The following is a 15,705-nucleotide window of genomic DNA, read 5'->3' as shown; positions in this document are numbered from 1 at the left end:
CTTTGGAAGAAGTAAGTACAAACACAACATACTCAAACATCATCTCCCGAGCCTTTTCCCAACTATGTTGGGGTCGGCTTCCAGTCTCACCGGATGCAGCTGAGTACCAGTGTTTTATAAGGAGCGACTGCCTATCTTACCTCCTTAACCCAGTTATCCGATCAACCCAATACCCCTTGGCATTGGTACTTGTTTTGGTACTTTTTAGGGTTCCGTACCTCGAAAGGAAAAAACGGAACCCTTATAGGATCACTTTGTTGTCCGTCTGTCTGTCTGTCTGTCTGTCTGTCTGTCTGTCTGTCTGTCTGTCTGTCAAGACCCTTTATCTTAAGAACGCGTGGACGTATCAAGCTGAAATTCACATGAAATACTCGGGTCTATTGTCCCTTTAGGCTGTGAAAATATCAAGCTTCTAAGCCAAGCCAATCAAAAGATACAACCGATTATGTCGATATTTTCAACAAATTCTCGACACTCGCAAAGGAATCAAAACCTACAGGGTACTTCCCGTAAACTCAGAATCTTGAAATTTGGCATGAAGCATTGTTATATAATGCAAATATAGGAAAAATTGCGAAAATCTCATTTTTTTTGTTATATAATATAAAAAAAAATATTTTAATAAAATGAAACTTACTACCTTATTTCTCACGAACGAATAAAGGTACCAAATTGAAATTTATGCCAAATACCTAGGTCTATTGTCCCTTTAAGCAATGAAAAAATCAAACTTCTAAGTTAACGCGATCAAAAGATACAGCAGTTTTACCGACACCTTAGACGAATTTCCGTCACACGCTAGGGAATCAAAACCTACAAGGTACTTCCCGTGAACTCAGAATCTTAAAATTCGGCACGAAGCAACGTTATATAGTACAGATAAAGGATAAATTGCGAAAATGATGAAGTTACATAAAATATTAAAATATTATTTTTGCTTACATGACATAAAATATTTTTTTAATAATTATAAACTTACTACCTACCCTTTTTCACATGAACGCGTAGAGATATTAAAGTTTTAAATAAAAAGTGAAATTCATATTAAACACTTCTTAAATATAATGGCCTCTAAACTGTGAAAAATTTTAAATCATTCAAAGGTCATTGGGCACCTTAGTATGAAAACCATACCTACGGCAGATACGAACGAAATATACACAAATACGAAATATGCACAGTATAATGATAAAGGCTCTGATTTACTATGGCATTAGTCGCATCAATGTGAACCATGGGAATCTAGAGAAAATCAGGTGTAAACATCAAATATTTTCCTCATTTCAATGGGGAATTTAAACGACCAAGTTTGACGGATTTGAGAAATCATTTCTTTGTAGTGAAAGAGTATACTCGCCGTTTATTTCCATTGTCATCAGGTCAGGATCTGATGATGGAAATCCTAAGAAATCGAGGGCAACTATCAGAAATTGTAGGCATGCATAGGATTAAAACTTGATTCTCAGATGTATGTCTGGTGATACTATCAAACAGTGAAGGTTTAGAGCTTATCTGATGATGGAGACGTGAGAAAGTCGAGAGAACTCGGTATGTTTTAGTTACGTCGTGTTTATATTATTCGTATTGACGAGAACTTTTCACAAAAGTTAAAAATAAAAACTTTTTACAAAAAAAAAACAACTTCTAAAACAACAAGAAAACTGTTTATATGCATCGGTCTAGATCTCGGTGGTTAAATAAATATAGATGCATCCTCTAGACACCGACTTCTAGACCGATGCACCTAACATCTTTTTAATTTCTTTCTTGCTTTTGTTTTCTTGTTGCTTTTTTATATGTTTGAAGTTGGATTTGTTTGTAAAATGCTACAAAATAAAATAATGCCGACTTTATAAAACAAAGAAAGGGACAGAATTACACTTTTGTCAAGGCTCTAGAAACGTAAAGCCAGCAGCCCCGAATCCTACTCTCTAGAAGTCGTTGTTACAATTCGACAGCTACAAGTCGTCAGGCGGTTTCGAAAAAAACCTGAAACTGGGGCTCTTTAGGTGATAAATCCCTCAAAAATAAAAGATCCCATTCCTGCAATGGCTGCTTTAACCCAAGTAAGTAGTGAATTCTCATCACCTAAAATAAAATAAGCTCCAACACAAGGTTACGTTATAAATTGTAAAGGAGTTCCCATAACTATATCTGATCTTAGCTGTCGATCCCACAATGGCAGTCAAACCTACCTTTGTGGAAAGTCTTCGCCAATACGAATAAAATAAGCCCAAACACGTGGTAGTTGCAACATACCGTTCGGGAGTTCCCTTGACTCTCTGTAGTCTCCATAATCAAATCAGCTCCAAACCTTCACTGTTTACCAGTACCTACCCTCAAAAATACACTCACATGTCTGGTTATGACTCGATGCGTGCCTACAATATTCAAGAGTTGCCCTCGCTTTCTCAGGGTTTCCAGATCCTCATCAGATCCTGGTCATCCGGATTGGCACCTTCCTTCTTTATGAAATGTCTTTAACAATAAAAACTAGCATTGCAACCTGTACAATCCTCTGAAACTGCTTGTCTTTTATATTTTTCAAACGATCCTGGACATTCGTCTCCATGGAATTTTAATAAAATATTTATATTCAAAGAAACGTCATACCATTCTCCACGATTTAAAACTACTTTGATTCATGTCCGCCACTTTTTACAAAGCGGGTCAGATATGCCCCATGACCTTTAAGACATAATTAGTTATTTTCAATCAGATTTCTGAATGATGACTATAAAATGTTGTATGTAAATAACTTCAATAAAATAACTTTTACAAGGTACTGGCCTACTATTTTAGTAATATTATAAAATAAAAAATATTAACTATTTTTACTCCCACGAAATTACCATAACTATGATTGTTCTAAACTGAACGGTTGGCGCGAAACTCACTTTTTATCTATACAGCATTTGTACGGAACCCTCGGTGCGCGAGTCCGACTCGCACTTGGCCGGTTTATTAGTAGTTTCTTAGACTTTAGGCTATAAACATTCCTACTTATTATATTAGTAAAGAAGCATAAATATCTCATGCGTCATGATACGTACATTTTCAGATCGAATTCAATAACGGAAGGGCTGTTTGTCATCGCTGTTGGCAAAGAGCGTTAAATAATATTAGACAACAAGAAGCACTCGTCCCTGCACCAATACCAGACCAACTACCAGCACAAGGAAGTATTAACGTTCCTCAATATAGGAGAGCTCCTAACAGGGGTGATCATTGCGTTTACAACTATTGTCACAATCCCACTCGTCACCGCATCCCACATAATGTGAAATTCTATTTGTTATTTGAATGCAATTTGTATATTCCTAGCAATGCTAGAGTATGCATAGAGCATTTATATAATAATAACTGGAGTGACCTAATCAATCACTGTAACATGGTCCACCAATTCTCCGCAGAACAGTTTTCAGATGTGTGCAGTATATTAAAAACTGCAATCGCGACTCGGCTCTCTTTTGATGTGTTAAATGGGTTAACTGATGCGGAGCTACATTTTTGGGTCGGTCTAAATAATGACCAATTCGCCCAGATATTGAGTGAGACACCATCTCTGGGTGGAGATAATAATCGTCCTCGTACTATTTTGGGTATTTATTTATCAAAATTGAGATCAGGCGAATCCAATGAACGGTTGGCTACATTATTTAATATGTCTCGTCGCACATTGGAACGGAAACTGGCAGTCGCAAGGGAGTCTTTAACAACTTTCGTCGACTCACATTTGGGATTCAACAGTATATCTAGGGACACCATTTTGGAACGGAATTTATTAATACCAAAAAGCATTTTCGGAAATAATCAAAATTCAAAAGCAATTGTTATATGTGACGGCACTTACATTTATATTGAAAAAAGTTCCAATTTTCTTTTTCAACGACAGACGTATAGTTTACATAAATTCGAAAATCTTCTGAAACCTTTTTTGATTGTATGTTCTGATGGATATATAATAGATGTGCTAGGTCCATATGCTGCCGTGACTTCTGATGCGACAATTATGGCGGGCATAGTAAATAATGAAGTTAGCCCACTTCACTGGATTTTGGAGCAAGGTGATGTTTTAATACTTGATCGAGGGTTTAGAGATAGCATACCAGCTCTAGAGGAATGTGGTTATGAAGGCCATATTCCTCCCACCAAAGCAAGGGGTTCTTCTCAGCTATCGACAGACGAAGCAAATAAGTCACGCTTGATTACCATTTGTCGTTGGGTGATCGAAGCTACAAATGGGCGAATTAAACAGTGCTTCAAACTACTTCGGCAGACATATTTTAACAAAGCCCTTAAGCATATGTTTATAGATTTTAGAATAGCGGCCAGTCTTATAAATGCCTTTCATCCGGTAGTTGTCGATAATAGCCATGCTACTGAGTTCATAAGAATAATAAATTCAAAAATTAATATGCCCAATCTATTATACGATTATGTAGAATTAAAAAGTCTAAATAGGCAGCGAGCAATCTTTTTAAGAATCGATGCAAACCATCTCTTTATAGATTTTCCACGTATGGTTGAAAATGATATTATTATGTATGCGTTAGGGACATATCACTTAAAATTATCTAAATCTTACGTAGCAGAACACTTACGAGACGGTGTTTATATTATGGAAGTTTGTAGAGAAGACAGCTTACCCGACCTTCAAGATTGTAATATATTTTTAAATAATGTGTGGTTACTGCGTGGACGCATTCAGTCCAGGCATGTTAGAGCGAGAACATATTATTCTTATGTGCTCATAGATCGTGAGCGACAGGGGTTAGATGCTTTAGTCCACCATTATTGTACATGTTTAACAGGACGTCGCACTGTCGGTGCGTGCGCCCATGTTATTTCCATTGTATGGTATTTAGGCGTTGGCCGCTATGATGAATTTATTCCTCCTGCGCTATATCTGGAAGAGATAACTGTTGATAATGATTTTTTGTGATCCGAAAAAAGAAGTGTTAAAGCGTGTTAAAGTGCGAGCATCTAGGGTACTTATTAATTATTAAATTGTTATAGACAGCTGTGTTGCTGGGAAGTTTGTTCTTCACCGCTTCTTCTTTCCAATCAGCTGAAAGGCGTTTTGGGGTGCTGTCCTTTTGTAATATTGACGTTAAAAAGTGCTAATCTAATTAGTGTACTTTTTAATAAACGATTTTAACTTCGACTTTTTGACTTCGATTTGACTGTCTTTTGTTAAATTGATGATTTTCAGCGTATTTTGAATAAATGACTTCTTAACTTTTTAGGACACCTAAAACATCGCCTACTTCTCCAGAGATAACGTAGCTTTCCCATCACTGACAGATTTTTCAAATCGGTTCAGTCAAATTCATAACCCATTTAATACAAATACTAATCGTGAGTACTTGCACAGACATCATCTATTGGCATGGATAATATATCAGTATTATCCTTATTAATCTGTGGAATTGGAGGTACCATGTTATCCAGTTCTCAAAAATGGTCATGTCACGTTGTACTGGGATCAATCCATCATCACTAATGTCTGTCGACTGTCCTGGCTAACAAGCCTGATGTGCCACATGATGAAAACTCCGTGAAGCTCAAAAACAACTTAAATATCTTGATTCAGCTAACGACGTGGACGTATAACGCTGACCTTGTGCTGGTAGTTTCAAATGGTTTATAACCAAGAGCCTCAACTAAACCCAAAAAGGGCTTTATCTCCTTGCGGACCTGATCACCCGTTTGGTTACTATTTGTATATTATCAAATAATCAACAACCCAGGGCCGACTATCCTGGTGCCGCATGACGAGAAAATGCTATCTTCAATAATAGAAATAGTATACGGTGGTAGAAGGAAAAGTTTTTATGTTTTGTTTCATTATTTAAAGAATTATGCCTATTTACAACTGTTTTATTTTGTTAGTCTACCCTACGATTATTTAAACGAGTGACAAGTTGTCGAAAATACAACATAGAATTAACTTTTTTACTAAAGAATTAATTTTTCGGAAAAAAAATGGTGCAAAAAGTATAACTCTTTTGTGCCCGACTGTACTTATTTCCGGTAGATTCTTGACATGAACTGTTTAATTTCGGTAACTGTGGGGTATAAGTAATAAGCTAATACACATTTGAACTTTATTGGTTATCAGGCCAGGGTTCATACAAAATTGCCCATCATCCTTTTCTACCATCAACCGGTTTCTTCGCCATCCTAAAAACAATTTGGCATGCGAAAACTTTTTTTTAATAATGACGTTTTTTTGTAACGCTATCCAAGGCTGACATCATCCAAATCTATTATAGTTAGCTTCAAGGTCCTGTTGTGGTAGGTCAGTTTCGTTTCACATTGAGCAAAAATATCATGTACCAGTCATAGCACAGTACTTTGCACTTTGTAAAAACTTATTTTGACAGGTCATTTTAAATTATTTGCGGGTTCAATTAGCGTCAAGATCACATTCGAAGTGTGCTGATTTAGTCCAAATTCCCCTTTTTGAGAATTTGAAATGTAAGTTAATTGAATTTTGGGATTCAAATTCCTTCTTATTGTTGTAGAATGGTTATTTGAATACCAGGAAAATCGATCCTTAAACCCAGCTGAATAGCAAATTCATAGATGATTTGCTTATCAATCCTTTGATCAATGATACATAGAAGTATGAATGGGCAGGAAGTAGTCAATAAAAACATGTCTATTATTGATTTAATAGTTTCTGGGGTTCCCACATGGGATCTTAATAAAGTACCCCTTTGCAGTTGCAAATTGAATCTAAAATATTGCAGTTCTTAAAGAGTGATGTAATAAGTTCCACTAAATGAATATCCGGGGCAGTAACCACCTAACCTTACTTTAAGCTGTAGTCAAAACAAACTGACTAATAATTTAAATTTACACCACGTGACAAACAAAGCCAATAATTCAGACTACAACGCAAATAACTGATAATTTATAATTTACACTTTAGGCCCAAAAATGATAAAAGGTGCATAATATTTAAATCTTATCGGGCTCCAGAATAATTTCAAATTAAACGTGTTATAGGTCAATTGTACTGAAAGCATAACATATTATGTTTTCGTGAACTTTATTTAACGTTCAAGGCTAAAAATAAAAAATAAACATTACGCCTAATTTACTTAAAAGAATTTTGCAAAGTTCAAGAGCAGAGCAGAGTCTGAATTTTTGAATCGATTTAGAGACGAGATGATTTAGGTATCGATACCGCGTTTATTTTTAGATTTAGCAATCGATTTATAGAACCGAATATAGAACAGACAAACATTAGGACATGCGTGTCTATTTGACAATGTTGAGGATTATATTGGAATCCTTCTAGGTTACAAAATAACCTTTTAGCTCAGAGCAAATATTATAAGAACATTAGCTTCTTCTCAAATAAAACAGTATTTAAAACCTCTATTAAAAGTTACAACATAATTACATTGTTTTCGAAATATGTACTGAAAATTCTTATTATTTATCAACTGTAGGTAATAATACTGCATAGAAACGACAAGTCGACATACTCAATGCTATCTGATTAAATGTTCCTCGCATCTATTACGAATCCTGACCTGCGCAACATTTCTTTTGTTTGGCACGTGATAAATTTATAACCTGATATGACGTCAAACGCCAAACATTCGTCATGATTTCATCACACTAAAATAAATATTTAGTAGAGAAATAGTACCTAAAGTTAATTTCAAAATCTAAGCATGCCGTTCAACGTCTATTTCGGCAGCGTTCCATTTAAAAAAAAAAAAAAAATGGCGGCGTTACTCATTCGTTCGCGGAATGAGCGTACACGTGAAAAACATCATCTATCTTTATTTATACAGCGCATTGAAAAAACAAAATTATCTATCAAAAGATAAGTACAAAAAAATTGTTCAAGGATTTGCAATTGCGGGTTCAACGCCCTGATGACATTGGCCTGTGCATTTGATAATCATCGTGATGCAACGTAAGTAGGTGACTACCTATATATCTAGTATCTACCTGTGCATCATTAATTAAACGTCTGCTAAAATAGGTACAGTTGGTACGTCTGGAAATATTTTTGTTTAATTTTCTCCCTGCAGGTTTAATAATTTTAATTATAGCTGATAACCACCTTCTTTGGTTTTTACTTGAAAAACGTGACTGTTGTCAAAACGGAAGCAAAGTACTAAGTAGATAAGTAACATTATGAAATGTCTATGGTCAAGAGATTATGGAGAAAATCCATGTCATAGAAATTGAGGCCACAAATTGGTTTGTTCCAAAATACCGAACTTTTATTATTATTTTGTGATATATATGAACAGTGGAATTTCATATGACGATAACTGGCTTGACCTGTCGCTTTTGAGCGTTATTATATCAGATATCACGTGTACATTAAAATTCTACGTAGAAAGAACAAAATTGGCTATAGTTATAACTTTCTCAGACACCCCAATTATTCTACAAGGAGTTCAGTAATGAAATCTGGCATTTATACCAAGAAAAAGCGTCTACTTAGCCATAGACGCTACTATTCCATTTGCCGTCTGAATAGGCAATTAGTCTAGTACACCACAGACTGCTACTTGACTTGTAAATATGGTGTTATACTTTATACATAGATTTAGTCATGTAAAAACATTATCACATCCTCTTTACTAGCATGTGACATGAATACTGTCGTTGAAACAATAGCTTTAGGAGAACCACCTTCAAAACGTCTTATGGTACATCCTTTATCGATATTATTTAAGCAAGTAGCAACACTGGTTTGTCACTTTTTACCCCTGTTTCAATCGACCTTCATTTCTTAATTATAAATACTTTAAAACTGCACAAACGCACATACCAGAGAAATACAAAAGGTCTACATAGGATGCAAGTGAAACCGCGAAACATTAAACACGCTTAACAGTCAGACTGGTTTTATGTTCCCAGTGTTATATGATGCTCAATGAATACTCGAGATAATTCCTTTAACGGCACACGACGATTGTGAAAAAGCTACCTAAACACCTGTGTATAAAGTCTATATTTCCATAGCCCTTTTGTAGTATCGACTGCCTACTTTGAAAGTACTACGCCCAGACTAAGACTTCATGTTTTCTTTACACCTACCTATTACCAATCACGATGCCAGACGTGAAACATATTATTTCGCTTAATTTTACATGATGTAAATAGAAGCTGTGGTGTATTTTTATAAGCTTTATACATAAAATATTCTCGAATTATATTAGTTTAGTTAATATTGTAATACCTTTCCTGGTAATGAAATGCCAAAAAATGTTAAGGATGGCATTGATTATACAGGATCAAAAAACCGGTTGCCGAAGGCAATTTAAATTCAGTACACTGTACGTAGCAAACATTTGAATAATTACGTAGTTAGGTACGTATTATTATTTAAGTAAGCCGAATTCTTATATACAACCGCATACTCGTTGAGTCTGCTAAACCACGCTAAACAAATGATGTGTTATGACTAGGCTAACCCAACTAAGCATACCGATAGGGTAGGTCAGTAAGGCGTGACTCAGTCTAGACTGAAAGCAAAGAGCAAGTCATTGTTATTTGGTAATGCGTTTGACGGGAAAATCTATAAGTACATTCGGTGCTTTTTATTTCGCAAAATCGTGAGACAGTCAATGCCTAATTATCGATCGTGTGTACTGGTAAAACCTGATAAAGTTAGGTAAGGGAAAAAGATAACATAATTTTTTGTAGCAAGCTGCAAACAACCAATGTCAATTTTGTTATTTTAAACTAAGTAAACGGATTATAAGAGGGATCCAATGAAGATAGAAATAAATAAATGACTAACAATTTACCGACACGTGTATCAAAATCCACATTAAAACGTAAACCTTCATTTTTAGCAATGAAAACTATTCATCAAGAAAATTCAACTCAACAAAATAGGTATGGCACCAAAACGAATAAATAATTTGACGCAAACCCAACAAAAAACTCGTCGCTATAAATATTTAATGCATCTATTTGCATCTGTTCACTTAAAACTATTAAAACGAATTAGAAACCTGTTGTGCACTAAAATGAAAAATAAAATTATTTTTCTAGAAATAAAACGATATTTCCATAAGACGATGTTTAGATAAACGAAAATATGTAAAACAATGGTTTTAATTGCCGTTGATTGAGCTTGAATGTTTCAAAATTGAGTGAATATCAAAAACAATATTCCACGCCCCCGGGACTGAGCCTTAAATAGTACTCAAAGGTCTCCGCTAAAAGCGTGGGTGGAACCGTTTATTTTGAAGCGTAGTAGGTACTCGATCTAAATCACTGTTTATTCTTTAAGTGCTGTTTACATAAGGGGTTTACATAAGGGGGGGGATATTTTGTACAGGACCCGTCCTGTACAAAATATCGTACAAAGGCTCCTTGCTAACATGTTTAACCTCTGTGTAAAGCATTACATCAAAAGCCACGTGAAGAGTTCCAAAAATCCCAAAACCAGATCTCAAAAAATCTGAAATGTTCTAAAAGATCGGAGAACCAATGAACGAAGACATTTCATAACACCCATTACATTAACTAGGTATTACAGCAACTGCATTTAAATTGTATAACGCGACAAAAAAAAAACTTTTTATTTCTATAACACCTGATTCCTTACTGCGCCACACAATACTATTTATGTGTTGGCACAAAATAGGTAGGTATTCATAATAGTCGGTCGAGTTCAGCGACCGTGCGTCCGTGGTCTCACCTTCATAGATAAACGTCATGTCGAATAGAGCAAGCGCGACCGCCAAACCGAGTTCGTAACTACACCACTGTTGAGGCAGGCCCGGTAACGGCTTGTGTTACAAATTGGGCCACAGGAGCCCCACGCTCCTTCACGTCAACTTTGAAGACCGTAGACGTAGGTTTTGCTATTGTTTTGCTATACAAAAGATCTATAAATAGTATAACTTGAAATAACTAAAAGAACATCTCGTATTAATGATCAATACTTGACACTAGAAGTGAGGTTTCACTATGTCAGTCAGTCAAATGAAAGACTGAATGTGCCAAAACCTATTAATCTATATTTGAGAACATAAATTCTCTGAGAAAAAATTCAACAAGGATACGGTACAGATGTTAACCTTGAAATCCAATCTAACAGTTTAAGCATTTGGCCACCTCGACGCCCAAACGCTATCATGTTTGCAAAAGATACTGAGAAAAACTAACCTGTTAGATACTGACCCATTTTTTTTGTCAAAACGAATACCAATAGATAAACATGAGAAGGCGCGGCCACATAATATAAACATTAGCGATAAATTCTATCAAAGCCTGCTGCTAATCTGGTGACGTAGCGTCAACGTTCTAAACAAAAACTTTTGCGGTATCCGACAATTTTTCGCCAACCCGGACCTACCTCAACACAGCCAAATTCAGCCATGTTTGGTGTTTTTCCATGCGTTATCATATCTCATATTCAGTAAGACTTGATAACTGCGCTAACGTATTCTAAAGTATCATTGTGATAAAAATGCAGAAACCCACACATAGACACTGACACACACGAAATCGTGATACATAGCATGTAGTTGTAGTAAATGATCATGAAGTTTACACAGATGTGTCGGTTGCTCACAATGTTACCTTTGTGGTAGGTCTGAAGACTACTCCGATATAAGCGTCGATTTTCCAAAACTCCATAGTTCCACAAAATTTTAAAATATTGATCATGTATATTCCATTACAAAATGAAGGGGCCGGCCGTTTCAAGACTTGCCGTACTCCTCACCTATGATCCAAAGAACACTATGTAAATCCAAACAATTTGGAAGCTTTTAGTCCAAAAGGCACTTCAAGGAACACTATTGATCTAAGGATAGAAGCCCGCCTCGAAAAAGAGCCCCACATTTGCCCTACAGAAAAAGTGGGCCATGCCTTTCCTTACCCTTCACCCGGAGAGTTCAAGCCGGGTTCAAATGTAAGTCGTTAGATCACTACTGAATAATACAAAAGAAATAAATAAATTAATATGCATGGTCTTTCTAGCAATACTATAGGTACTTATTTCGGCATTTTGCCTTAATTTACAATACACGAGCGTTGCTGGATTCTCGCTGATTACATCACCTATATTTTTTGCGACGCATTTATAAAAAAATTCAAGACCAAGGCTAAACGGAACTTTTTTTAGATCAAAAACACTGGAGTGTTTTATTTGTTTTCATTTTAGAACATTCTTTGAAATAAATTCAACGCTTTCGCGTCATTAAAATGGCGCTTACACTATGATTAGAGGTTTAATGTCATCTAATAAAAATAAACTTTCTTCTACATCGATGATTTGATAATAATATTTTTGTTGCAAAAACCCGCCTTTAATCAGTTGTGTAGGTGCTTCTATGGGCCTCTACTGTCAATATCATTGGATCATGATTCAATGAGCAATAACACCCGTGCGAAAATTCTAAATACCAGTAAAAAAAACTGCCTAAACCTCTTTGGAAACACGCCAAAAAATAACTAGCTGAAAACGTAAAAACAACATGTTTTTTTAGATATTTTAATTCGACAATCGTCATTATACCGCATGACTGTATCCGATTTGAACCTACCTCACGCTGAGATGGACTATTGTCAAACATAGCATGTAATGTTTGGGCAGGTCAGGATTCTGCGAGCTGTGAAGCTGTAGGCTTTGCCCAGGCAAATTCGGGTGTGGAGGTAAAAATAGGTAGTATGGAGGTGTAGTCTGGTTCGGTGGGGTGGAGGGGTTGGGGGCGGGGATGCGCGGGCGGAGGGGGGTGCGTCTAGACATCGGCCTTGACCGCCGCGCGGTTTCCGCGCGACCGAGGTCGCCGCGACCCACAGCCCAGAGACCGACTGCGAGCAACGGTATACCTATGCCATTCTATGAGGTATAGCACGCCATGTGCCATATCTAACTCGAGTTAAGAGTTGCATGCAGGTAGGCGCCAAGTTACGTCATATTATAACATGATGCGCAGACCATGTGGAAGAGTAGAATGAATTCACAATTCCAGACACATAAAAGTCTATAACGGTAATTGTTTGTGCTTACAAAATTATAACAGGCGTTGGCTGATAAGTAATAATTTTTATAACAGCCTATTCATTAGAATGCATGATAGACAGGCCGCCCAATTTTCTATGTATTTGTGGCCCAGCATGTCTATGTGGTAATGGCATTGTTTACGTACACGAGTCCATTATTATTAGTACAGAAATACCTAGAATCGATACTATCTACAATGTACGTGTAAGTGTCTATAAAAATTCGGTCGAACAACACAGTTGAGTGAGGAACGCGTCTCGCGCCTCGGTCTGTGAACTCGAGTGAGTTTCGACATTGCGTCGACATTGAGCCGGGCTAAATAACGCAGATAGCGAGGGGTCGACGACCGACATCGCCCAATATCACGCGGACGATCGCAAGATTTGCAAGCACCTGCCTACGCCGCGTGTATGTTATATAATCACGCACGACCTACCCCAACATGGTCTGCGGTTTAACACATCTTTACATGTCCAAAATTACGCATTTGACTGATAAAAAAATGTCCAAAACGATCCTTCAAAAAGTTACAATTAAACTGGTAAATCTTTCTAATACCAAAGCCAAAGAAACTCCAAATAAAAGCGATAAGACTGCAACCGAGACAGATTCCATACAGCAGGAGGAACTTGCAAAAAGCAAACCAAAGTCGGAGAGGCCACCAAAATTGCGGATCGGAAATGATGGTCGCAAGGCGTCGCAGGGTGTGGGTGCGGGCGGGTAGGGGCCGAATATCTCGGCGCGGGGTGACATTGCGCGGACGTCGACACTATGCCCGACCTACGGCACGGCACCGGCGCCCGCCCGCGCCGCGCAGCCCGCGGAAAAACGACGCCTCATCCGCACCACTACTTCGACTACACAAATTCACTAGACCAGAATGTTCAGCGTATGCGCAATGATCATCAGCTTCATCAAACATGATTTTTTCAACCAACAAACGCATTTTTGTCCTCAATTTGGGAATCGTGCCTTCGAAGGGAGACGGTCACATACCGTTCATATTAAATAATTCAAAGCTCGTCGCACTGTTACATAAAATGACGCAATGCGTTTTCGAGATATTTTGTGACCAAAATGGCCGGCGATAAACAATGCAGCGTGCTGTAACGATATCATCAACATAAACAGACAATATTTACTCTGTCGGGACACCTTATTACCTTAGGGAGTTTTGATTTAATAATGAGAATTGCGAAGTCTACATGACTTTATTATGTTGTCTGATAAAATTTTAGCATTTTGCCGTGCACTTTTAAGAGATTTTTTTTTTCTTTTTCCTCCTTTTAACAAGCAGTCTACGTAAAAGTTAGAGGACAAGAAAATACTGTTTTCTTGTTTTTTTGGAATACCTCTACAAGAAAATACTCTTTTCTTTTTTTTTGGAATATCTTATTTGGAGTGTCTAGGACGAGACAACCCATAATTAATGGTTTTCCAAAACTAACACTCCTAGCGCCTGATAATCACAAAGTAATATAGAACATCATTCTGGATTACTGGACAACTAGTCCAAAAGGAATCTATTAGCACAAACATCATCGAAGATGATTGCATCAACGTGAGACGCTTTTGAGTCTCCCAAAATCATCTTTTTGTCTTATTCTACTAATTTATACTTTAATATCAAATGTAAAGGTCACAATATCGCTGTTGATATATTATTTGGTACTATAGTGGCCATATTTCATTCTCCTGTTAAAACGATATTAAACCTAGCCTCCATTCGTAATTACCTATATAAGTACCGAGACGATAATTTATCTTAAGTAGTTCATTAATTTATGTAAGAGACACTTGCACTGATGAAGCGTCACCTAGGCATGGATTGTGACGTCACAATACAATAACTGTCATTGTCTGGGACATGACACCATTTCGCATCGATAACATTTGATATTGGTACGCTACAAACTGAGTCATAGATATTCAAAAACAAAACGTAAAAGGGTTGTGGGAAACTAAATAGGCACATTAAATTCTCATGCCCCAAAAAGAAAAGTTGAAGTAGAAACAAAAATCACGTTGAATATGCACCATTGTGTGCAAATTAATTCATAGCATAAATTAATTGCTATTTATCATGATTTATGCGGGTTCAACAACAATATTAAGAAATATGAATAAAATTGAAATGGACGTCCTTCCTAAAGCAAACTATTGCCCTTTGTCTGCGAAACCGCAAAAAACTTGCGGAAGGTAGGCTTATGAAGTAGGTAAGTACCTACATTGGGCAAAAACAAAATTATATTTTGCATAGTAAAATAGATAAGACTGAGCTATCTGTGTCAGCCATCAGCAACCGGAATAATAAGATAAAAAGTGCAACAAGTAGTGAATACGGTTCAACGCCCAAATGACATTGAAAAGGCAAACAAAATGCAGTTTTGTTTATTATTACATCGGCTATTTGTATAAACTTATAAATACTTTTATATTAAATCGCTAGAACACTTCCCAACCGATTTAGATTTTAGGACCAGAATATGTTGTTTTGGTAAAGTTTTGGTCCTTACATCCCAAAATGGAAAACTTCAAAATATTTGCATTTTGAAGCATTTTGGACAATTCTGGTGTTGAAGAGCAAATAGTAGGAACATTTGAATAAAAAACAAGAAACCTATTTTTGTATCACTTCGTGTCAGTCATAAATATTTTCAGGTTTTCCCCGCCCGAGGCTTTAGACAGTCTTT

The 15,705-nt window shown here is 36.6% G+C and overlaps 1 protein-coding gene across 5 annotated transcripts in view; it reads right to left on the bottom strand.

Moving 5' to 3' along the window:
• The window catches only part of LOC124639986 (steroid hormone receptor ERR1), a 50,978-nt gene that overhangs the window by 21,926 nt on the left and 13,347 nt on the right, over positions 1-15,705 (bottom strand). The window lies entirely within an intron of this gene.

This window comes from Helicoverpa zea, chromosome 20, assembly GCF_022581195.2.
Source record: "Helicoverpa zea isolate HzStark_Cry1AcR chromosome 20, ilHelZeax1.1, whole genome shotgun sequence".
Taxonomy (NCBI): domain Eukaryota; kingdom Metazoa; phylum Arthropoda; class Insecta; order Lepidoptera; family Noctuidae; genus Helicoverpa; species Helicoverpa zea.
Note: the sequence above shows the minus strand (reverse complement) of the source record. Positions and strands in the feature narration are given on the sequence as shown.